Genomic DNA, 26103 nt, shown 5'->3' with positions numbered 1-26103 from the left:
GTAAGTAGGTGAGATGCTTAACTTCAGTACATTTTTGTCAACTTCCTTTGTAAAACAGAAATAATATTTACCTCACTGGTTTTCTCTGAAGTGAAAATAAAAGAGAAACATGGTACTTTTAAAAAATATTGTATTTATTTATTAATGAGAAAGATAGGGCTAGAGAGAGAAAGAATCAGACATCACTCTGATACATGTGCTGCCTGGGATTGAACTCAAGACCTAGTGCTTGAGAGTCCAATGTTTTATCTACGGACCACAAACAGGGTACATCTTAATTAGTAAAATGATAGGGAATTGCAGAACCATCTCGGATGTCTATGTAACCAGAGGGAAATTATTTCGAACTGGCTTTTTTTTTTTTTTTCCCCAGAGCACTTATCAACTCTGGCTTATGGTGGTGCAGGGAATTGAACCTGGAACTTCAGAGCCTCAGGCGTGAGAGTCTCTTTGCATGACCATTGTGCTATCTACTCTCAAAGTTACATCTTTAAAAATATGAAAGGTTTTAGAGTTAGAGTCTAGTAGATATGTCTTTTTTGGAAAGTAATTAGTTTAAAAGTAAATGATATACTCTAATTTGAAAGAATATATTTTTTACCATATGTGATTTATTTAACTTTATAATGAACTGTAACACTCAATAAATGTTTACCTGTTAGTAATTATGTACAGTTAAAGCAAGGACCTAAATCTCATACTTAATAGCATTCTATTGATAATTACTTAAAAAAGGATTTTAATCTAATAGTATTGCTTCCTTCAAAGGCAGAGTACTTTTCAGGTGATTAAAAAGTTATTCAGTAAGATGATTTAATATTTATTATTAATTTAAATATAAGACATTTTACCATTCATTATTAAATAAGATTTCATGAAACATAGGAAATTATAGGGAGGAAAAAAATCTATAACTTACCATTTATTTTATGCTATGTAACCTTTATAGTCACTTATGTAAAATGTTATTTTGAATCTTGGAGCATTGTTTATATAATTTAAGTTCTAGGTAGCTATGACTGTGGTTTTTATATTGAGACCAACCCCATCATGAAGTTGATAACCCTTCAGTGTAGTATGGGAAAATTTGTAGTCTTATCAGCCTGCAAAATGTAATCTACTTACTGTTTCTATTTTTTTCTTTTTCTCCATGTTTTAGTTCTGTAAAAAGGGCATATGAAGATCATGAGGTGTTCTTTGTAAGGCTTCAGATTAAAAAAAAAAATCTTAAATTGACTTTTATTATAATAACTGCTGCAACATTGAGCAATTCTGTTCAATCTTAACGCCTTTTTATTATAATAGTGCAAGGAAATATTAGATCTTAAAGGAATCTGAAGCACCTGAAAATAGATCTGAAGATACAATCTGAAGTTGTAATATGAAGTTATTTATTTTGCTCTGTTTACCAGTGCTGCAAGAAGCAGGCATTTATTAATAAAGGGGATATGTGGGGTGGAGGGTAGATAATATAATGGCTATGTAAACAGACTGTCATGCCTGAAGCTCCAAAGTCCCAGGTTCAATCTCCTGTACCACCGTAACCCAGAGATGATAAATGCTTTATTAAAAAATAAAGTGAGGGGCGTGTGCAGTATTTTTTTTTTTTTTTAAAGAAACTTAAGTAACTTTTTCACACAGGTAGGTTTAGATATATCCAAATGATAATAAGATTTGACAAATTTCAGGATATTGTATGATCTAAAACTTTCCTTCCCTAATTCATATACCTTAAGACCAGTATTTTGCCATGAAGTTTATGTCAAATGGGTTTTAAAAAATGATCTCGTGCATGCAAGGCCTCTCTGAGTTATCTCAGCTCCTCTGCTTTCTTAAAATAAGGTAAATGTTCTCTTAAAGGCACATTTTTTTTTTTTTAATTGCCACCAGAGTTATCGCTGAGGCTTGGTGTTGGTACATGAATCAACCGTTCTGAGTGGCCATACTTTACTTTTTTTTCTTGCTATTTTTTAACTTTTATTTGATAGGGCAGAGAAAAGTTGATGGGGGTTGGGGATTAGAGATAGGAGACCGAGATAGATAGATAGATAGATAGATAGATAGATAGATAGATAGATAGATAGATAGATACCTGGAGACTTCACAACTCATGAAATGCAGGTGGCCCCACCCTCTGTAGTTAGGGAGCAGGGGCTCCACCTGGGTCCTTGTGTATGGTAACCAGCTGTGCCAGTGTCTGACCCCAGGGCTAATTTTTTTTAAAGACATAAATATGGGGGGGATGAAGTATGATATTTTTGATATTTTTCATTGTCCTAGGTCTACATTTCTAAAAAGGTAATTATTGGATCTTGAAAACTTACCTAGTATTTTGCTAAATCTTTCTTTTTTCCTTTCTTTTATTATTATTTTTTATATTTATTTATTTTCCCTTTTGTTGCCCTAGTTGTTTTATTGTTGTAGTTATTGTTGTTGTTATTGATGTTGTTAGAACATAGAGAAATGGAGAGGGGAGGGGAAGACAGAGGGGGGAGAGAAAGACAACTACAGACCTGCTTCACCACCTGTGAAGTGACCCCCTTGAAGGTAGGGATCTAGGGGCTCTAATGGGCATCTTTACCCCGTCCTTAAGCTTTGTGCAACATGCGCTTAACCTGCTGCGCTACCGCCGGAGTCCCTCTTTATTTGTGTTTAGATTTTTTTTCCCTTTTCGTTGCCCTTATTTTTTATTGTTCTTGTTATTGTTGGATAGGACAGAGAGAAATGGAGAGAGAGGGGGAAAAGAAAGACAGACCGACAGACCTGCTTCACAGCCTGTGAAGCGAACCCTCTGTAGGAGGGGAGCCGGGATCTCGAACCCGGATCCTGATGCCCGCCCTTGTGCTTTGCACCATGTGCGCTTAACCCACTGCGCCACCGCCCGACTCCCATATTTTGCTAAATCTTAACATACTTGTTGCTAGTTCAAGGATAGTCAACATTTGACCTGTGGCAGTTCAAATAGCAGCAGTCAATTCACTAACAAAAATACTAAAAGAGTTTATCTCACAGTGACCTTATATAAGATACTGTGCAGGACATTATGGAATAATTAACGTTTTTTAAACTAGTCAGTAAGTTTTAAGTGATCATAACTCCAGGGCATGCCATCCTCTAAAAACTACATATTGGTCCCATGCTCAGCAAACTGAACACCCAAAACTTCCACTTTCCACACTCCCAACTTCAGACTTCCATTTACTTGTTCTGCATGGCTGTTCAGCTTTCTCCCCGGCTTCCCCATCAGTTATTTCTGGGAACTTTGTGTCTGCCTGACAAATCCACTGCTCCTGGAGGTTCGTCTCACATTACCTCCTTTTTATTTTTCCTTTTCGTTTCTCTCTTTGATAAGGCACAGAAATTGACAGGTAACCGGGATATAGCAAGAGAGACATGGGCAGCACTGCTTCAAGGCTTCTGAAGCTCTCCCCCTGCAGGTAGAGAGACCTGAGGCCTGAACCTGTGTCCTTGAGCATGGTAAAGTGTGCTTTAGCAGGTGTGCCATCACCCGTCCTCAACAAAGTACTCTTCCAGGAACCAACTTTTTTCTTGTCTTCTCTCAAAAATTTTTGTCAACTTCACTTAGTCATATTTCTGTTTTTCTTCTCTTCCTCATCATTTTCCTCCTCTTTTTTCTTTAGTGTCTCATCAAGTGGCTTTACAGACCTAAGTCCCTGTAAGTCAACTAAGGAAAACAGTAATGGTGAAGGTGATGATGATGGTGAGAATAAAGTTAGTGGTACTAATGACATCTTTTCTCAGACAGTACACAGTAGTTGAATGTGTGAGCCCTGGAGTTAAGGCTGTTTGCATTCTGGTGCTGTGACCCTTTACGAATTAATTGCTTTACTTTTCTTGGTAAAGTTTTTTCTCATTGAGATTATTTGGAGAATTAGATGAATTAAAGTATTTCTCATAATAAAAATAAAAATAAAACCTAAAATGTTACTTCTTGAGACTATTATTCAGTAAGCTTAAGTTTGTGGGGCCAGGCAGTGGCACACCTGGTTAAGCGCTCACATTGCAGTACATAAGGACCCAGGCTCAAGCCCCTGGTCCCCACCTGCAGGGGGAAAGCTTCACAAGTGGTGAAGGTGGGCTGCAGGTGTCTCTCTGTCTCTCACCCTCTCTATCTTCCCCCCTCTTTCAATTTCTCTCTGCATCTATCCAGTAATAAATAAAAAAATCTTAAAAAAAAAAAGGTTTGTAATAGTTGTGCTAAAAATGCTATCTCTTCAAATTCCCACAATCACCTTACTGGTACTGTTGCTGTCTTTTGCAAATGAAGAAATTGAGGCTTGCAGAGGTAAATAACTTACTAGATTTGGATCCCAATTTTGATTCTATATGAATCCAGAATACCTACATTGTGAACTAAAACATGGTGCCTTGCAGGAATCACAGAACAAATTGAGAATGCTATTGCCATAGCTTATCACTGCAGCTTTTCTGGATTATACCAGCAATTTTATTGTAGCAAGTACTTTTTTTTAAAAATATTACTTAAAATTTTTTTATATTTATTTATTTATTTTCCCTTTTGTTGCCCTTGTTGTTTAACATTGTTGTAGTTATTGATGTCATTGTTGTTGGATAGGACAGAGACAAATGGAGAGAGGAGGGGAAGACACAGAGGGGGAGGGAAAGACAGACATCAGTAGACCTGCTTCACTGCTTGTGAAGTGACTCCCCTGCAGGTAGGGAGCCAGGGCCTCGAACTGGGATCCTTAAGCCAGTTCTTGAGCTTTGCACCACGTGCAGTTAACCCACTGCGCCACCACCTAACTCCTAAATTTTTACTTTTTAATTTTATTTTGGGGACTCAGTGGCTTACAGTGCAGTTGTTGACGTAACGGAATACTTTCTCATCTTCCCATAGTTGTATGCAAAACACTTTGACCCCCAACTTAGGTAATTTCCCAGGCCCCCTATACCCTCTCTACCCTCTCCTTACCCTCTCTTTCTCAAATCCTTTACTTTGGTACAATGCACCACACACACCCAGTCCAAGTTTTGTGTTGTGCTTTCCTTTTCTGACCTTGTTTCTTAAATTCTGTCTATGAGTGAGATCATCTGGTTTTTGTCCTCTTTTTGGATTATTTCACATAACACGATTTCTTCAAGTTCCATCCAAGATGAGGCCAAAGTGATGACCTCATCACTTTTTAACAGAGTAATATTCCTTTGTGTACACATACCACAACTTTTAACCTGTCCTTAGGCCTCTGGGTTGTTTCCAGGTTTGGGCTGTTCCAGATTGTGCTGTTATGAGCATAGCTGAAAATAGATCTCTTTGGATAGGCATTTTTGTTTCTTCTGGATAAGTTTCAATGACAGAAATTGCTGGATCACAGGGCATGTCCATGTCCATTTCTTGCATTATAAATAAATCTCCAGACTCTTTGCTACAGGGATTGGACCAATTTATATTCTCACCAGCAGTGTAAAGTGGTATCTTATGCTCTTTATGTGCATTTCTCTGATAATCAGTAACTCTGCATATTTCTCCATGTCTGTTGGCCTTCTGGATCTTTTCTTTGGTGAGTGGAAATATCTGTACTAGATAACTTAGTTCTTTTATCCTAGCCTTTATTACCTGTCTTAGTGATTTTTTTTTTTTTGGGGGGGAGGTAATTGCCAGGGGCTTCACCACTCCAGGCTGGTTTTTCCTCATAGCTAGCTAGCTATATCATCTTTCTCCATTGTCCTGGGAACAGGGGACTTGAACCTTGGTAGCAGACATGGCAAAACACTTGCCACCTCACCTTTGTGATCTTGAGTATCTTGAGCAGTTTACTAAAATACTTAGAGCCTTAGAGTCATAATGAATAATATGGAAATAACAAGAATTGCTTATTGAGACAAGTGAAATTATAAGTAGTTATAGCATAAGGATGTGTGCAACAGAATAAGGTACCCAGCTTACCATCTGTGTATTTTAAGCAGAACAGGTTTTATCAGATACGTTTTTAAAACCTTTATCTTCTCTTTGATGTTTGAATGTTCCTTTTTTTTTTTTCTTTTTAATGAATGATTTGTTTTGTGTTTCTGGGAATGAACCTAAGTTTCTAGGACATTTGATGTACGAGTGTCTTAGAAACTGAAACTTTAGACTGTCAAGTGCAATAAGAAGCAAAAAAATACATCGAACAGATAATAAAAATAACACAAGCCTGTGTGTGTTTAGTCACAGGATGGATTTAATATTTATATAAATATTTAATATTTACTATTTATATAAATGAGAATTATACTTAAAAATTCACAGAGGATTTCCTGAATAAAGCTTAAAATTCCTGAAACCAAAAAAAATTCACAGAGGGATCTCTCCTTTCTGTGAACCTTTTTGTTTTTAATTAAACAAATATTTATGAATGAGAGGGGGAGGGAGGCATGCAGGGAGGGAAGGAGGGAGGGAGATAGAGAGAGGGGAGTTCCCATATATGTAGCTTAAGGCATCCATGGCTGCCAGTTCTTAGCAACATCGCCCCGCCAGATATTCGTCGGGATGCGGCATCATCTAAGTTCATTTCCCACATCTGTGCTCGACGGGACCTGCCAATATACGCGGATATCTTCGCCCACCCTGTTCAACGCTTGACGTCTTGTCACCCAATCTGGTCCCCTACGCCTACACTGAACTTCTCTGTTCCAGTCTCTTGGAAACAGAGCTGGCAGTCAGCTGAGGTAAAGAACAAACACCTCATCACAGACCCCTGCAAGCGTCCACCCGGCTTTGACCTAGCACGTTATGATTGGGCCCTCCTCAATCGGTATTGAACAGGCCATGGCCGGTGCGCTGCTATGTTCCATCGCTGGGGAGCCAGAGATGACCCGAACTGCCCCTGCGGCTCCAGACAGACTATGACCCACATAGTCAACGACTGCCACCTCTCCAGATTCAAAGGAGGTCTCGAGGCTTTGCATCAGGCTCAACCTGATGCTGTTGACTGACTACGGAAGAAGGGCAAACGCTAGAAGAAGAAGAACCAGCTAAAATTTTGAATGAAATATATGAGTACTTTACATATTTGCTCATTGCTTAGCCATCCTGCAGTATGTGATCTAGAATCCATACTTGGTGTATTTTATAGAATTATCTATACCCTACTCAAACAATTTTTATTAAAATTAAGGAAAAGTGATTGGGATTTTAGTTGATTTCCACAGCTTATAGCAACTAAAATGGAGAGGTGAGCTGTATACTGGCACTTAACTGGTATAAAGTGATAGGAAAAGCCTGAGCAAAAGTGTTAAGAAAAAAAACTATAAATTGACTGTGGACTCTGAGTAAATCTTTTTCACATCTGTGAACTCAGTTTTGTGAGAGTTTAAGAAGGCATACTTTACTTATTTTTTCTTTCTTCTTTTAAAAAATTTTAATTATATTTTTATTTCTTTATTGTTAGATAGAGACAGAGAAATTGAGAGGGAAGGAGGAGATAGAGAGGGACTTCACAATTTCTGAAGCTTTCCCCCTGCAGGTGGGGACCAGGGGCTTGAAACCATGTCTTTGTGCACTGTAATGTGAGCGCTCAACCAGGTGTTTAGGGATACTGCCTTGTCCTGATTTACTTACTTTCTGTGATCAGGGACTGGCACTTTGTGGTTGGTAGGCCAAAAATTAAATTCACATCCTCCAGTTTGCTGGCTGGCAGAAATGCAAAGAGCTGAAAGGGTGAGGGTAGGGCATTGGGGCTGAAGTGGGAGTGAGTGGAGGAATCATAGGAGGCTTCACAAGATTGGTGTTAGCATTAACTGTCTAGGAAACACTAATAAAAGGTTAAATCATGTTGACATAGCCTAAGAAGACAGAGTTTCTCATTTTGGGAAGAGTTACAGTTATACTAATTTAAAAGTGGGAGACAAAACTTTTATGGTACAGGTCTTCAGTCACAGATACATGGAAAACTTAGGTACTTAAAGCGACTAATTTCCTGAGACTTTAGATTGCGTGTGTGTATGAGAGAGGGAGAGGAAGAGAGAGAGTTTCTTGGGTTTTATAATTTTAAACTATTCTTGAAAGGTGCACCAGTACTTTAAACATTTTGCTCCAGTAGAGACTTTTGAAAATTATGGACAACTCTGTTTCTTTATTGACATAATATTTTTGTCATACGTTTAGTTTGATAATGGTCTAATTGTCTCTGATTGCAAGTGTTGACATTTGTTAATAAAATTGTCACTATAAACAGCAGTACAATACCTACCACTATTTATACACTACCCAGTCACTGAAATTTTAGTGTTTTCTTGTTGAAGTCTTCGTTATTATATGCATTACCACTAAATTTTCTTTTTATCTATTATATTTTAAAGTTCATTTTTGGTTATACCTATTATACTCCTGGCACAAAAATGTATTTTACCATAACCACCAGCCTTAAGAAAAAATTTAATGTTATCATTATTACAATAGCATACATCTGAGCAAAGTAACTTGTAAATTACAAATTTCAAAACCTAATATTAAAGAAAAATACAATTTTAGTGTACATTTACCTCAGCGCTTTATTAGTACTTTATTTTCCAAATTAATTTACACACTAGCACATAATATTATCCTTTGAAAGAATCTCATATTTTCATTCTTTTTAATCATATACATTAAAATTTTGTTCATGTAAATAAATCATAGAAGAGTTTTAGTCTTTTAATGATGCATTATTATGTAATTCTTCAAACTATATTCAAAATTCACGGTGATTTATCTTTATAATATGCTGCTTAATCATGTGTGTAACCCAGGTTCAAGTCCAGCTCCCATTGCACTGAAGGAAACATTAGTGCTGTAGTTTCTTTTTCTCGCTCAAACTTTCTGTCTGGCTCTTTTATCTGCAATAGTCAGCCCTTAGCTTTGAAACCACAGAGATAGCTATACATTTATCTCTTAAAGGGTTTATTAGCTGATAATCAAATTATGTCCTTCTTCCAATTTTATTGTAAAAATTGACAAAGTCTCCTGAGTTGCGAAAGAAGAATTTCACCACCAATATTCTTAGCCCCCTTACCCCTTGCAAGCGGTGTCCCATAGTGAGCTTTGTGTTGAGCTGTGTGCTTTAAATTTGCAAAGTAGGAGGTGGGAATGGAGAAATAGGAATGTGGGAGTGGTGGACTTGCTTTGGAGGGCATTATCAGGCAGTTCTGTTTTAGGAAAGGGTGCTTAGAAAAAGTTGATTTGGAAATTGATTTAGTATCTGTGCCCTTAGAACTTTCATAGAACTTTCAAAGTTCCGTTGGAACTTACCATGTTTCACAAGTTTGCTTACACTAATATGAAGATCTCATCTAGTAATTAACACATTATAGGCTCTTAATTAAGAAAAAAGTTAACTGCTTACTGTAGTGTAAAAGTGTGGTGTCCTTAAAAACTTAGTACATTACTGACCATGATGGATAGTGTAAGTTGTTGAAGGTTAATGTCAGAGGCCTTATAATGGTTTCCATTCTTCTACTATAAATTGTCCTTTTCTGAGCATGAATCTTTGTGATCCTAATTCTCTATAAATTCTCTAGATCAGTATTAAAGCTCAAACTGTCTATATCTCCTCCACTTTACCTCCACGTTATCTTTTGTGAATACTATTCACAGTTACTAATACTTTGGTAAAGTATATCTTAAATTGCTTAACACTTGCAATTTTGAATAAGCAAACTCAACTGGCCACAGATTACTTTTTGTGCTCCTGTTGGCTTATATACCCCCCCCCCCGCATCAGTTAATAAAATTAAAATAGTAAGAAATGTCTCGGATACTGTTTTATATTAATTCTTTACTTTTACAAAAATTGAAACTAGAGAACTTAAGTCAATTTTCTAAAGTCACCAGAAACACCTCCTAACTTCCATTTGCCACCTTCTGCTGCCTTTTGCATTCCTCATCCCAATTCTATTTAGTATTATTTCTCCTGGCGAATAACTAGCTTTTGTATACTCAGCATTATTTTTAAAAGAGAGCTAGGCATTTGCTATTTCATTGAAGACTTCTCAAAACAAAAACACTCCTTATCCTCCAGCAAATACTTTCTGCCTGCACAGTAGGACACAGCCTGTCTAGCCTGGGTCCCTGAGGCCCCAGGGCAGTGGCACTGGGGGAGGGAGGAGATGTTAACAGGTCAGAGTAGAGGTGGATTGGCAGAGCAGGGGCTGGTGGGAGGTGGGAAGCTTACATCATTTCCCTGCAACTGGGCTCTGGCGAGGTTGTAAGGCCTCACTTTCTCTTGTGTAATAGTTTACCAGATTGACAGAGATTTGTAAAAGAAAGAAAAGGTATGGCAGAAGGGATACCCCCCTGTTTAGAAATCTGTGCTATAAGATGAAACTGTTAATAAGTAACTAGAAGCGGCTAGGACTGTGCTTTGCTCCCCCCACCCCCAGCCCAGTTCCTTTCTGCTCCGCCCCATCCCTGCTCTCTCTGCTGCTCAAATCAGCTTCCTGCTTCTCTTGAAAGCTGTTCTCCTATGAAGCTGGTCTGCTTTCACTGAAAGCATTATATTCATAAATCTGAGTCAGGGTTCGTGGAAGTATTGCTGGTTTGGCTTCCTTTGGGGGCACGTAAGGGGAGGAAAGAATTAAAAAAAAAAAAAAAGAGGAAGGGGCAGGCTGAAAGGCAAAATCATCATGAATTTTGTTGTCACATCGTGCCGGTGTTATAACCAGCTCTGTAGACTGCTGCACTGAAAACATTACTGTGAGAGGTATGTGCTTGAAAAATAGAAAGGTGACTGTTGATTTTGAAGCAAACTGTCTGCCCAGGAGCTGCTCAGATGACTGTAGGTCATAATTCTTTCTAGTGTTTTTGATATGGAAAGGACAGTCCTTACTTGAAATGTGGAACAGTTAACAGACTATAGGTAAAATATAAGTGTGTGTTTTGTTCCTGTTTCCACATCAGAACTCCTGAAATGCTCAGTCAGTCTTGGTCTAGTCAAATCCACAGCATTATTTCAGACTTTTGGTGATGTTTTTCTATAAACAAGATGATGAATTTTAATACCTCTCATTATTCATGAACCATGTGGCAAAGATTAATGAGGGAGACTTCAAGTATCCTCGAAGAATCTTCAGATTCACTAAGAGCTTTTTGCATTGACAGATGGCAAAAGTAAAAGCAAATTTTTATTTACTATTATCTAAAGTGAAAGTTTTTAAAGTTTAGAGGGTGTGTCATATCTAAATGGAAAAATCTGGAAGGTCCACTGAAATTTAGAAGTGTAACTCAGCCCACTACAGTGTATGTCTGACTTATATAAGACCAGAAGGCTTTTGAACACATGGAAGTTTAGAAATATGTATACATTTTTCTACATGGGAAGAATAGAGTAGAGAATAGAATATAGTGAGCACCAAAGGAAATTTGGAGAACTGTCTATTGGTCAGAGACAGTGAGAATATCCTCTTTAAAGTTTTGCAAAATATTTAAAATAGAAAAATAATTTGACAGACTGTTTTATCATGTACATAGGTATGTTGATTTTGGCAGAGAACGTTTAGTCTACATAGTTTCCTGAATCTCAAGAATTGCTTTATCTTGAAAATAACTGAAGGATTCTTGCGTGTTACTATGTTTTAATTTTATTAAAATTGAGAACTGATCACTTAAGTTTGTTAATGTATAAAGTGTTAATGCCGCCATTGTCATTTCCCCACAAAGATATCAGTGTTTAAATCGCTACAGTTTTTATACAGGAATAGGATAGCTCCCATAACCCAACTTAATTCTATCCTTGAAGAGACTGAACCATTTGAACATCACTTCCCAAATATATGCAAAGAGAGATTGTCTTCATAATTATTGACAATGATGTTAACAGGTCAAAAACACAAAAGGTTCTTGAACAGACAAGATATGGAAACTAAACCTAATGTAGATATCTAAAAAGGAATTCTCTGTACACCACACACAGACAGGTTGCTACCTAGTTTGTATTTACCTTGGCCATTCTTAAGCATAGCTGCACATTAGTTGTCCCTGGAGAGCTTTTATTACCTGCCATTGCCCAGGCTCTCTCCCAGAGAGTCTAATTTAATTGGGGGTGGTGGTGGTGGTGGAGGGTATTGGCAGAGTAAAAACTATTCCCAGGTGTTTCTAATGTGTTACCAGTGTTGACAACAATTGACAGTCCCCACTGCAGAAACAGCCCATGTATCTATACCAAATCTGCTTTGCTATGTGTCCTGGCACTCTGAAGTCTGTCACTAGCAACTCATCAGATATTTAATATCATCTCTCCCCCAAGACAGCTTTTTGGACCAAATAGTCTCAGTTTCTTCAGTCTTCAGGATTTGTTTCCTGGGACTTTTACTATTCTGGTCACTCCCTGTGATGGAATTGCTCTTATTTGTGAGTATTACTCTTAAACATGGCACCCATGAGACTGAAACCATCATTCTAGGTACAGCAGGCAGAGGATACAGTCAGGCTGCAAAAAACTCTTCTTCTGGACCCTATTAACTTCTGTTATTGGTGGCTAAGGTTACATTAACTTTCTTGGCAGTCATGTTACACTGTTGACTCACATTGAGTTTAAAGTCAGTTCAAGCTCTCAGCTTTTTTTTCCACATGAATTGTACATAGACTTTTCCTATCTCATACTTGTACATTTTTTTAATCACTGTAGTCCCAGAGTTTACATTTAGACTTTTGAAACTCCCACCCCCCCCCTTTCCCAAAATCAGTTTTTCCACATGCGGAAAGTGATGTATCGAAACTGGTTGCCAGAAGTTTATTATATGCAAAATGCAGCGATTTTAAAAAGTAATCTGGACCATTTGTTTGAATTCACAGTCAAATTTAATCTTGTTAATTCAGTCCGTCTTTCCAATGTTTCTTCCCATTCATTTCCCAGTGCTGGCTATTCAAAGTTCAGAACTCATTTAACTGTAAAGCTTGTCTCAATGTTTATATTCAATACTTGTTTTAAATGCCTTTCTAAAATCAAAATACATTATATCTATGGTATTCTCTTGAACCTGTTGGGGTAAAATGAAAATATCCTTTGAAAAGGATATATGCTGAATTTGTTAATGGCATTTTTGTGTAATGACATATGTAGAGGAAAATGTTCAGTGAATAGGTGACTTGTCTAAGCCCATACAATGTGTTTCTATATTTGGCTTGAACCCAATTCCAGTTCTGCTGATGATCACTTCAATGCTTGAATCAAACCACAAGTGCTGATGCCACTGGTTGTTTATTATAAGGCTGCCAAGAAAATTGTGAGGAAATAAAGCTTCTATAGATTCTTTTAAAAAAATTATTATTATCTTTATTTATTTGATAGAGATAGCCAGATATTGAGAGGAAGGAGGGCTGTGAAAGGGAGAGAGACAGACACCTGTAGCACTGGTTCACCACTCATGGAGCTTTAATCCTGCAGGTGGGGACTCTGGGCTTGAACCTGGGTTCTTGCATATTGTAACAGTTCGTTCAATCAGGTGTACTACCACCTGGCCCTGCTTCTATGGATTCTTTGGAGTCTTTTTTGGGATATTTAATACTTAGTCCTTTAACCTATAGCCTATTTAACTATTGATTGATAAATTTGCTGTTAATTCAGTATTCTGCCAAGAATATTAAAAAAAATAAATGACTAGCATATTCCTAATATATATATAATGTATATATTAGGGACAATATATATCCTAATATATATATATATATATATATATATATATATATATTCTTTTTTTTTCCTACCAGAATGCTGTTCAATTATGACATGCTAGTGCTGGGGATTGAACCTAGGGCCTTTGATTCCTCAGGTATGAAATCTTTTGTACTACAAATGATACTTTCTCCTCAACTCATATATTTCTAAATTAATAGCAGAGAACAGTTTTAGGAATTTTGGGATCCAAGCTCTTAGAGTTATTTATTGCTACCCCCTACTCCACATCTAGTGGATGGCAGAGAAATCTCTTTGTATGTAATGAAACATAGTGTGGGAAACTTGTATAATAAGGGAGAGGCATGTAGGATCAGTCTTCTAAATATGCAGATAAAGAAATGGAGACACAAACAGTAAAATCTTGCTGTTACACATAGTGCTTAGGAGAACACTTAGTACATAAGATGTGTTTAGTTAGTGCCTGGATATTACACAGCTGTCTTTAGTACTTTCTTTTCCACATAAGAATTGAATTTTACCTTTGTTTGCCTTCAGCTTTACCCATAGGCATTCATTTTATTTTTTTATTTATGTATTTATTTATTTTTCCTTTTGTTGCCCTTTTTTTAAAAATTGTTGTTGATGTCCTCGTTGTTGGCTAGGACAGAGAGAAATGGAGAGAGGAGGGGAAGACAGAGAGGGGGAGAGAAAGATAGACACCTGCAGACCTGCTTCACCGCCTGTGAAGTGACTCCCCCTGCAGGTGGGGAGCGGGGGCTCGAATGGAGATCCTTATGCAGGTCCTTGTGCTTTGTGCCACATGTGCTTAACCGGTTGTGCTACTGTCCGACTCCCCAGGCACTCATTTTTTTTTAAACATTTATTTTATTTATTTATTCCCTTTGTTGCCCTTGTTGTTTTTTATTGTTGTAGTTATTATTGTTGTTGTCATTGTTGGATAGGACAGAGAGAAATGGAGAGAGGAGGGGAAGACAGAGAGGAGGAGAGAAAGATAGACACCTGCAGACCTGCTTTACCGCCTGTGAAGCGACTCCCCTGCAGGTGGGGAGCCGGGGCTCGAACCAGGATCCTTATGCCGGTCCTTGTGCTTTGCGCCACCTGCGCTTAACCCGCTGTGCTACAGCCCGACTCCCCCAGGCACTCATTTTTTAAAAGATGTCTAAATGGAGAAAATTTTTCTTTTTCTTTTTTCTTTCCTTTTTTTTGTTTTTTTGTTTTGCTCCCCTCCATATATATATATATATATATATATATGTATAATATAGAACAGGGGGAAATTGAGAGGGAGGAGGCAAAGATAGGGAGACAGAAAGACACCAGCAGACCTACTTCTCTACTTGTGAAGCGACCTCCCTGCCCCTGCAGGTGGAGTGGGGAGCCAGGGGCCTTGCACAGGCCCTTATGCTTCATGTGCTTAAATCTGGTTTGCCACCACCTGGCCTCTGAGAAGATTTTTCAAGAATACCTTTTATTCTTAGAAAAGTTTCAGTGGCATAGTAAATGATCAGATAACCAGGTTTAATCTTTATGTTCTCTTGACTTACAGGAAAATAACATTAGTTCTCCCTTAAAAAATGATTTTAATAATTTGGGTGGTGGTATTGTGGGGAGGGGAAGAGCTTCCCAAGGATGAATAGCTTAGACCAGTCTCTGTATTTCTAGTCCTGATTTTACATTATGGCCTATTCGTAGTTGATGCTTACAACAAGGCTGGTCCTAATATATATGTTACAGCCTGCACTCAACCAGTGATTTAATTAGCTTTACTATATGTACTTATTAATGCAAGAAAATTTGCCTTCATATATTTTTAGAAATGTTTGCAATATCAATGGTTGAAACCAAAAGACCTTGTAGAGTAGATTTTTTTAGTCTTGACTAGGCTATTCCTCTAGCCTTTGGGTTAATACAGATGTGGCTGTTTGTCTTCCTTCATAGTTTATGTCCACCTGCTTTTATTAACTGGAGACATCTAAGTAGCAATAGTAATAATCTCTTAATTCCACTCTTAGCATATTCTTTGCTTTTTGTCACATTAGTTCTGTCTCTTGTCTATATTGTAAGCATATTTTACATTGCTTTAAGTAGACATTGACCTTAGTTATACATGCTATGGTCATATTCTATAATCTATTCTTATGATACTTTTCATGCTTCATAATTATGCCTTTTTTTTTAAATGTGGTATTGGGAATTGAGCCCAGGGCCTCATCCTACACAATACGTCTTTTACCTCTGAGCCACTTCACTGATACAATTAAAACATTTTTTAAAATGTATATTTTTTATGAGACAGAATGGGAGCAGAGAGAGAAAGAGAGAACCAGAGCACATTTGAGCTCTAGCATAAAATGGTGCTGGGATCAGACCTGCAGCCTTGGGCCTTCACACATGCAAGCTGATGCTTTGTGTCCTTGACCCTATTGTGTGTGTCTCTGTGTGTGTTCATGTGTGAGAGAGAGACAGAAAGAGACAGAGACACAGACTAAAGATGCACCATTCCACCATCCATGGAGTTCTACTTGATTTGCCTTTGTTTCTGTCAATGTGGTACCAGGGACTGAACTCAGGTCCTCTGTACATGAGAACCAGTGTAACTCATGCACTGTATGCTGATCCACCTCATTGGCTGCATAGTAATGTTCTTACAGATGTTTTTAATAGGAAGTGGATATTTGTTTATGCAGAGCCAGGAATCATGTATTCATGATAAAGCAGAAACATAAGCTGGAAGTCACAATATGACAACTAAATGAGGCCTGTTTGCTAGTGGAATTATTCACTACTCTACTAGTAAGTAGCACAAAGTATTCATGTTTAATTTGAAAGCCAAAATGGGAATATCGTTGGAAAATATGAGATTGGAAACACAGAATAGTATAAGTACTTCTTGTAGAATGTTAGAATGTAAAGATGTAAAAGTCGTAGCTTCTGTAAATCACTGTCCCAAGAATGTTTTTAGACACTGAGTGTGAAACAACAGGCTTCCCCTTTGTGTGTGTATCGAGGAGATGAAGAAGGGGTAGACCTAGTTCTATCTCACAACTTTAACAACGAATTAATTGCAGTTCCTGTTCTTGTTGCCACTGCTGGAGTTTCACTGCTCTGGGTGGACTATCTCAGGTAGAGAGACAGAGAGACATGTAGAGAGTGAAGGAAAGACACCACAGCATCACAGTTTCCTGCAGTGTGCTGGGGACCAGCCTACCACCTGGTTAGCACACATGGCGATGCAGGTACCTTCTCAAAGTGAACTTTCTTGCTGGCCTTACATGCATCTTTAAAGGGAAAAAAAAAAAGCTTTATTTATTTCACATGGCGTTAAGAGTTTCACATGAGAGAGAAAGGGGTGGGGGCTGGTGGGAGAAACTGTTAACACCAGCCTTGTGTGTGTGCGGAATTGGGGATGGAACTGAGAGCCTCAGATATAGAAGGCCTGCGCTGTACTAGCAAAGCAGTTTCCCCTAATACAATCTATATATCTTTTAGAACTTGAAACAAATTATTAAATACTTTTTACATGGCACATCCCAATGATGAGTTTCCTCTATTTTTTTTTCACTGTTGCTTTTATTAAAAGATTGGGTGCTCTTCCTCAATTTTGAAAGAATGCTAAATAACTATGTTGTAGATCAGTTCGGATATCTGCAATGCACTGGCTCTTTTTATTATTTTAAAATTGTATTTATTTATTTATTTATTTAGAAAACATGGCTTAACTCCGACTTATCATTGTGTCAGGGAACTTGGAGCCTCAGGCATGAAAGTCTTATATAACTGTTGTGCTGTCTCTCTGACCCTTGGTTATTTCTAAATTTTTTTTAACACGGGAAACTTTTGAAAAGCGTGTATATGTATATGTATATGTATATACATTTATCCTTAAAGCCTATAAAATGTCAATGAATTCCTGGAAAATAATATCCTGGTTGCTTAATATTCATAATAATATTCTGTCTTAGTCTTTTCAAGTTGCTATAACAGAGTATCATGGACTAGGTGGCTTATAGGCAGCAGCTATTTCTCTTACTGCTGGAAACTATCTGAGGGCCATCAGAGATAACTTGTATTCTCATATGACTGACAGACCAAGAATATTCACTATTTAATGACACTAATCCCATGTGTGAAGTCTTTACCCACACGGCATAATTATTCCTCAAAGGCTCCATTTCTTTCTTTCTTTTTTTAAAGATAATTATTTTAGTAGATCTTTAAGGAATATTTCTAACTTTATTTTTATAAGACAGATAGAAATTGAGAGAGAAATAGCGAATTACAGACATCTGTAGTATTGCTTTGCCACTTGTGAAGCTTTCCTCCTGTAGGTGGGGACCAGGAGCTTGAACCCAGGTCCTTGTGCATGGTAGCACATACACTTAACTGTGCACCACCGCCTGGCTTTAAGACTCTATTTCTTAATATTGTCACATTAAATATTAGAATTTTCATGTAGGAATTGGGGGGATAAACACTTACATAATAACATTCTGTCCATTTCTTGGATAAAATGCACACCTTCCTTCCAAGTAACCCAAATCTTCTCCTATTTCCAGCATTAATTAAAAAGCAGAGATCTAAGTCACTCCAGATATCTGTATCAGTTATGGGTGATGCTCAATGTATGATTCATACAGAGGCACATCCTTTTTTTTAAGTCGAGAATTCTATAAAATCAAGCAAATTGGGTCCTGCAAAATATAATGTTGAGACGAACATAGCTTTAAAGGAATAATGAGGGAAGTGATAGATGCCAGTTATAGACCACAACCCAACAGGGCAAAATCATCAAATCATAAGACTCAGTAAGCTTTAACTGATTGGTCTATCTGCCAATCTCTTTGGAGTATATGTGTGTGGGGTGGGGGCAGGGGAGGCGTTACTCCATTTTTGGACCCATCTAGAGTGTCCTTAACCTCATGGCTCATTCAGCAGCTCTCACAGGCTGGAATTGTTAGCCTGTGGCTTTCCTGCTTTGATGTTCTGGGGCTGCTGCAGCTTCATCCTCACATCTTTGCTGGGTATTTCCCTGGTGACAATCTGTGGTTGCCTTATCTTTGTCCTCAGTTGTGTCCTCTAATGAGTATTCTTTGAAATCTAGGTGGAGGTAGCTGCTCCCTGGCAGCTCTTCTAGAAAAGGTTCTGGCTCCCCTGGCATTGAGTGGGGGTGTGCTGCCTTATTGAGTTCAGTGTATGCCGTCTCCCTTTTTGAAACAGAGAAGGAAATCATAATGGTCCAGAATCACCTATGGAGGCCCCACTTATTTGTTTTGAAGAATATATCCATTCACAGCAGCATTGCTCTGACGTCCCATTCTATAAATTCCAAATCTAATAATCAGCCTTCTTTCATTTTTGCCTCCGCCTTCAATTTTAATTGGCAACTTTCCTTCTGATTTACTCTAATGATTAAATGCTTGGTTCACACCCATATTAATCTCCTTCTCCAAAGGTCTCTTGACCACACCCATAACCATTCCTTCCAACCCAGTTTTCTCACTATTATTTTTTTGTAACGGCCATAAACTGAAAATTTTGCAAACTTTATTTTCTGTATCTCTTAATATCTTTCTTAAATTTTTCTGTGTATTCAAAAGAAGTCAAGTTATACCTTCAGAACTGCTTAGAATAAGGGACTTAGCCAAATTTCAGTTTGATTGCTCACAAACTCTGTTCTCCACAAAACATAAGGATAAAAGACACAGTTCAAGTAACTTCTTTGCCATCCAGTAATGAGGATGGTCTTTCCTCCAGTTTCCAGTAGCATTTTCTTCATTCCTCTCTGACACCTTATCAGAGTGGCCTATTTTTCCTTATTTCTACAAGCATAATCTTACTGCTTAGGAATGGTGACGTTTTCTCTGAAGTAACTTTTGAACTTTCTTCTTTGGATCCCTTACTAGAAATGCTTTTGCCCACCTGTTAAAAGTAATGTAGGCTTTTTTATCCCATGCTCTTCAAAACTCTTAAAGTTTCTACTTATGACCCAGGGCCACCTCACACTTATCAATTTATTTATTTAATCAGAGCACTTCTTAGCTCTGGTTTATGGTGGTGTGGGGAATTGAACTTGAGAATTCTGGTGCTTCAGACATAAAAATTTGTTGCACTACGATACTGCTATCTCCCAGACCTGCCACTTTATATTTTTAACAATTTGTTAAATAGCAACACCATGTACTTGGATCTAATCTTCTGTCTTGGACAATTCAGGCTATAATGACAAATATCACAGATTGAATTTTTTGTAAACAACATTTTTCCCCCCTCACAGTTTTGGAGGCTGGAAACCAGAAAGATTACATTTTGATTATGAATGACAAAATTTTTCTCTAGGAGAATTTCTCTTATTATTTATGATGTTTAGAAAGCTCTGAAGAAAATGGATGTTAAATATCTTATTAGGTGGGCCCAAGTCTTGTCAAATAGGCCTGACCTAAATAAGGCACCAACCCAAGAATATATGGCTTGTATATTGAAATGTAATACTGATTTATACCTTAGATATCACCTCTGTGTGAATCTTAGAAATATCTAAGTATTTTTTATTAAAGCACTTTAGTTAGGTTTATTTGAAATTATAAGGGTATTTGCCGGGATAGCCTGAGGGTACTTCTTCCCGAGCTAGTGCTCTCTGGCTTGGAGAGAACTCAACTGTAGCCGATCTAGGCTGCTGCGTGGGAGAGGGATCAGGAACTCGTGCCGCACTAACTTCCGCAGGAGATACACTCTGGAACTCTCGGAGCCGGAAAGCAATTTCCAAGTGTCTTTAATCAGAAGAGCAGCTGTTTTTATACTCTCCAAGTAGGGTGGAAACAGGATGTGATATAGAGAGGGTGGAGAGAAAAGTGACTGGTGAAAATCAGAGTGTGACAAGGAGGGGGCGGAACAGGCGAGAATCCTATCACTGAACCACCAATGCCCTGGAGGGAGTGCTTTATGTAAATGTAAATCCCTATATAGGCATATGGTTAAGCAGAAGCCAGGGTGAGGTGGCATACTACCCAACAGGTATTTATTATTATTATTTTGCCTCCAGTGTTATTGCTGAGTCACGGTGCCTGCACCACGAATCCACTGCTCCTGGAAGCTATTTTCTTCCCTTTTGTTGCCCTTGCTTAATATTGTGGTTATTATTATTGTTGTTATCAATGCCGTTGTTGCTGGATAGGGCAGAGAGAAATAGAGCGGAGGGTAAGGCAGAGGGGGAGAGAAACATAGACACCCGCAGACCTGCTTCACCACTTCTGATGTGACCTTTCTGCAGGTGGGGAGCCGGGGTCTTGAACCTGGATTCTGATGCAGGTCCTTGCTCTTTGCGCCATGTGTGCTTAACCTGCTGTGCTACCACCTGCCCCCCCTAAGGGTATCTTTTTATTATTCAAAACCTACCTATTCTTGTCAGAGGACTTTGGGAAAATTCATTTTAGAGGAGATCTTCTATAAGGCAAGACCTATTATTATGTAGTAGGAGTAGAAAGTACATAGACCCTAAAGTGAGAGAATGCAGAATATCTAAAGGAAAGAATAGAAGCCAAAAAGATGACGTGATGCAGGTGGAAACTGGAATACATGGGTTTTTGTGTGCTTTGATGAATTTCTGACAGTTGCATTCGGTAATCTTGAAAAATTTTTAAGATTGGGAGTGAGGTGTTTGAGTTTTGAACAGGGCACTGTTACAATGGAACTTCTAAACTATTGTTGGCTGGTAGAGTGGGGGTAAGAAGTGCAGCACCTTACCATTCATTTAAGAATCTGAATTGGGAGTCAGGCTGTAGTGCAGCGGGTTAAGCGCAGGTGGCGTAAAGCACAAGGACCAGCATAAGGATCCTGGTTTGAACCCCGGCTCCCCACCTGCAGGGGAGTCGCTTCACAGGCGGTGAAGCAGGTCTGCAGGTGTCTATCTTTCTCTCCTCCTCTCTGTCTTCCCCTCCTCTCTCCATTTCTCTCTGTCCTATCCAACAACAACAACAACAATAATAACTACAACAATAAAACAATAAGGGCAACAAAAGGGAATAAATAAATAAAATTAAAAAAAAGAATCTGAATTGACAGTGCTTTATGATTGATTTGGTATGTGACAGTGAGACTGAGGAAATTGTACACTGTCATTTTGCATTCAGGTATACTGCATTCAGGTATAGTGACACTTATCCCAACAGGGAAAGCCCTAGGAGAAGCAAAGGTGATGTGTTTGAATGTACATTTGTTGATCTTGAGTATCCCTAGATTGATATATATTCCTTGATATGTTCATTTACTATGTATTTTGTAAGAAAAAAGGGCCAGGGGGATTTCAGTGGTACAGCATAGGACTAGTCTGTATGAGGTCTGAGTAAGTTTCTGTCCCAAGTGCCTCAAAAGCTGAGGTGCTCTGATGTCTCCCTGAAAAAATAATAAATAAACATAAGTCCGTAAAATTTTTCTAGACTTCTGGAGAATGGAGTTGAAATGCAAATTTAACAGTCTTTCGGATGATAACTGAAGCCTCTAGAGCAATGGAGTGGTGAGAAAGGAAGAGAGTTTGTGTAAGACTGGCAAAACAACTTACTTGGTTAGTGTCCTGCTCTGCCCTGAGAGCCACCCAGGCTCCAACCTATGTCACATTGCATTGAAGAAAACATTGATGCCGTGGTCTCTTTCTTTCTCTGCTTTTCTGTCTCTATCTCAACAAACTTTGAATTTGAAGAAAAAAAAAAGACTGTTAATCTTAAGACTTTGCAAAGAAAACATAATACATTCTTGGGAAATTGAAGGAGAAGCCAAGCAGAAGCCTTTCTTTCTTTTTAACTGTGTTTTTTATTTGCAAATAATTATCAATTCACTCATCAGAAATAAGTAGTGCTTGTACCCTTTATCCATGTTGCCCTGTGAACATTTTATACAAAACTTAACACCACAGTGTTTGTGTGTGTGTAATCAATATTCCTTTCACCTCTAGAATTCTGCCTATGGCCATCTGTTGTGGCTACTTCCTTTTTGCTTCCCCTATTTTTTTTTTTATAACTGATTGCAGTCACCAAATCAGTTTTTCATTTCTATACTTTTGTCAAATATAATGGAGCTTTCTGAGCTAGGCTTTTTTCACCTAGCATAATTCTGAAGGGGTGTTTGCAAGTTGTAGTGTGCACCAATAGCCAGCCAGCCTGCCTGCCTGCCTGTCTGCCTGCCTGCCTGCCTTCCTTCCTTCCTTCCTTCCTTCCTTCCTTCCTTCCTTCCTTCCTTCCTTCCTTCCTCCCTTCTTCCCTCCCTCCCTCCCTCCCTCCCTCCCTCTCTCCCTTCCATCCGTCACTGAGCCTTCATTGCTATGGGATGACTTTTCAAACAGAGAGAGAGAGAGGGAGAGAGGGAGGAGCTGTTTGCCAGTACCCAAGAATTCATTAAAAATTATTTCTGAAATGTTTCAAGTCACTGTCAGAGAAAGGCAAATTTAGACAACAATAAGATACCACTTTACTCCTGTGAGAATGTCATTCATTAGAAAAGATAGCAACAGCAAATGCTGGAGGGGTTGTGGGGGCAGAGGAAGTCCTCTGCACTGCTGGTGGGAATGTAAATTGGTCTATCATCCCCTGTGGAGAGCAGTTTGGAAAACTCTCAGAAGGCTAGAAATGGACCTACCCTATGACCCTCCAATTCCTCTTCTGGTGATAATATCCTAAAGAACCAAACACACCCATCCAGAAAGATCTGTGTATACCTATGTTCATTGCAGCACAATTTGTAATAGACAAAACCTGGAAGCAACTGAAGTGTTCAACAACAAATAAGTGGCAAATAAAGTGGTGGAATATATGCACAGTAGAATATTACTCAGCTATCAAGAATGACGAGTTCACCCTCTTTACCTCATCTTGGACAGAGCTTGAAGGAACCGTATTGAGACAAGCCAGAAAGAGAAAGATGAATATAGGATGATCTCATTCATAGACAGAAGTTGAGAAGTAAGAACAGAAAGAGGAAACAGGAAGTAGAACTTGGATAAAGGACTCAGGGGTAGGGGAACTTCCAGGTCCTGGTGCATTATGGTGGAGGAGAGCCTAGGCTGGGGTAAGAATATTTTGCAGAAAACTGAGAAATGTTACACATGTACCAATTTACTGCATTTACTATGTTTATTGCAATCCATTAATCCTCTCAATAAAACATTAAAAAATAAAACACATTATTGGGGGGGTGGTCTGTGGTGTATATATTAGTTTGTAAAACAAACACCCATTTGATGAAATCGGTATTGTATCAAGTTTGCTATTATGAAGAAAGCTGCCGCAGACACCTGTGTACTTTTACTTCAGGTGAGGATATAGCTCAGTGGTAGAACACAAGGCCCTGTGTTCAGTTCCTGCCCCAAACTGCATCAAATGGTTGAAAAATGCTTTGGTCTGCTATTCTCTTTTTTAATTTTTTATCTTATTATTTATTTTCCCCTCCAGGGTTATCACTGGGGCTCGGTGCCTGCACTACGGATACACTGCACATGTGGCCATTTTTTTGGATATGACAGATAGATATTGAAAGAGGAGGGGAAAACAGAAAAGGGGAGAGAAAGATAGACACCTATAGATAGACCTGCTTCACAGCTTATGAAGCAACCCCCCTCCCACCACACCCCGCAGATGGGGAGACTGGGACTCATACTAGAATCCTTGTGTGGGTCCTTGTGCTTTGTCTACGTGAACTTAAACTGGTCCACCACCACCCGATTGTCTTGTTCTCTTTCTCAATTTAAACAAACACAAAATACAACAAATCTATATACTTGTTTTTGTGTTTGTTTTCATTTATACTGCACAAATATCTAGGAGTGCAATAGCTAGACTATTTTCAGTTTTTCTTAGCTAGACTATATTCAGTTTTTATTGGAGAGATTAATGATTTACAGTCAGCAATAAAATACACTAACAAAAAATAAAATACACTCGTTTGTACATGTATAACATTTCTAAATTTTCCACATAACAATTCAGCCCCCTCTAGGTCCTTTGACATCATGTTCCAGGACCTGAACCCTCCCTGCCACCCCACAGTCCTTTACTTTGATGCAATGCATTAAACACAGTCCAACTTCTGCTTTGTGTTTTCTTATTTTTCACCTTTAAAAAATTTTCTTATTGGTGATTGTATATTCAGTATTTTTTCTTTAAAAAAAAAAAACTGCTAGGCTACAAAATCAATATACACAAATCAGTGACATTCCTCAAAGCAAACCCTAAACTAGAAGAAGAAAAACACAGAAATCAATCTCTTTTGTTATAGCAGCAATACAAGCTACTATCTGGGAGTTAACAAAGGAGGCAAAATACTTGAACACTGAAAATTATGAGTTACCATTCAAGATGGTAGAAAGAGATACCAAAAAGAAAAGAAAAGAAAGAAAGGAAGGAAGGAAGGAAGGAAGGGAGGGAGGGAACAGATATACCATGCTCATGGATTGAAAGAATTATTATAGTCACAATGACCATCCTACCCATAGTCATACACAGATTTAATGTGACCCCCCCCCATCTCATCAAATTTCTTTAAGGGAGTGGGAAAAACATATAATTACAATAGTGTATCTGTAACCAGAAAATACCTAGGATTGCCAAAGCAGTTTTGGGTGGGGGAGGAGGAACAAGACTGAAGATTTCACGCTTCCTGACCTCAAATTATACTGTACAGCAATGGTAATAAAAAATGCCCAGAACTAGGACCAAAATAGTCACACAGGCCAGTGGGATTGAATTGAAAGTCCAGAAATAAAATCTCACACCTACTGACAACTAATTCTTGACAAGAGGGCCCAAAATATTAAATGTTGAAAGACAAGAACTTACTCTGTTGGGAAGATTGGGTAGAAACATGCAGACAGATAAAACTGGAACAGCAGATATCACCATGTGTGAAAGTCAGTTCCAGATGAATTCAAAGACTTGGACATTAGACTAGGAACTATCAAATACATAGAAGAAAGCATATGCAAAGCACCAACAATTTATCCTTCAGAACTGTCGTTGAAGACTCTAATCCAGCTTCAAGGAAACAAAATAAAATTAATTAATTAATGGGTCTACATAAAACTGTAAAGCTACACAGCAAAGGGAATCATCACCCCAGCAATGGGAGAAGATCTTTAAATGCCAGACACCAGATAAAGGTCTACTAACCAAAATACATAAAGAGTTTACTAAACTCAGCAGCAACAGTAACATACTCCATTAAAAAAAATGGGTGGCAACATGGACAGAATCTTCAAAGATGAGATCGAAGGACCAACACATATGAAAAAGTGCTCAAAGTCATCACTGATTATCAGAGACATGCAAATAAAGACAGTAACGAGATACCACTTGACAGCTGTGAGACTGTCATACATTAGAAGGTATAAAACCAGTGGTCCAAGAGGTGGTGTAGTAGATAAAGCACTGGATTTTCAGCCATCAGGTCCTGAGTTCAATCCCTGGCAGCACATGTACCAGAGTGATGTCTG

General features: G+C 38.3%; 1 protein-coding gene across 10 annotated transcripts in view; it reads left to right on the top strand.

Annotated features, from left to right (window-relative positions):
- BBX (BBX high mobility group box domain containing) overlaps positions 1 to 26103 on the top strand; it is a 339966-nt gene that overhangs the window by 97066 nt on the left and 216797 nt on the right. Inside the window, exon 1 of one of the 10 annotated variants that reach the window (XM_060198423.1) lies at positions 10471 to 10697. The exons of the other annotated variants lie outside the window; for them this stretch is intronic. The gene's annotated coding sequence lies outside the window, so the exon portion shown is untranslated. Of the gene's footprint in view, positions 1 to 10470; positions 10698 to 26103 lie in introns of those variants that run through there. 10 annotated transcript variants of the gene reach the window in all.

The sequence above is a fragment of the Erinaceus europaeus genome, chromosome 9, assembly GCF_950295315.1.
Source record: "Erinaceus europaeus chromosome 9, mEriEur2.1, whole genome shotgun sequence".
In the NCBI taxonomy this organism is placed as follows: domain Eukaryota; kingdom Metazoa; phylum Chordata; class Mammalia; order Eulipotyphla; family Erinaceidae; genus Erinaceus; species Erinaceus europaeus.
Note: the sequence above shows the minus strand (reverse complement) of the source record. Positions and strands in the feature narration are given on the sequence as shown.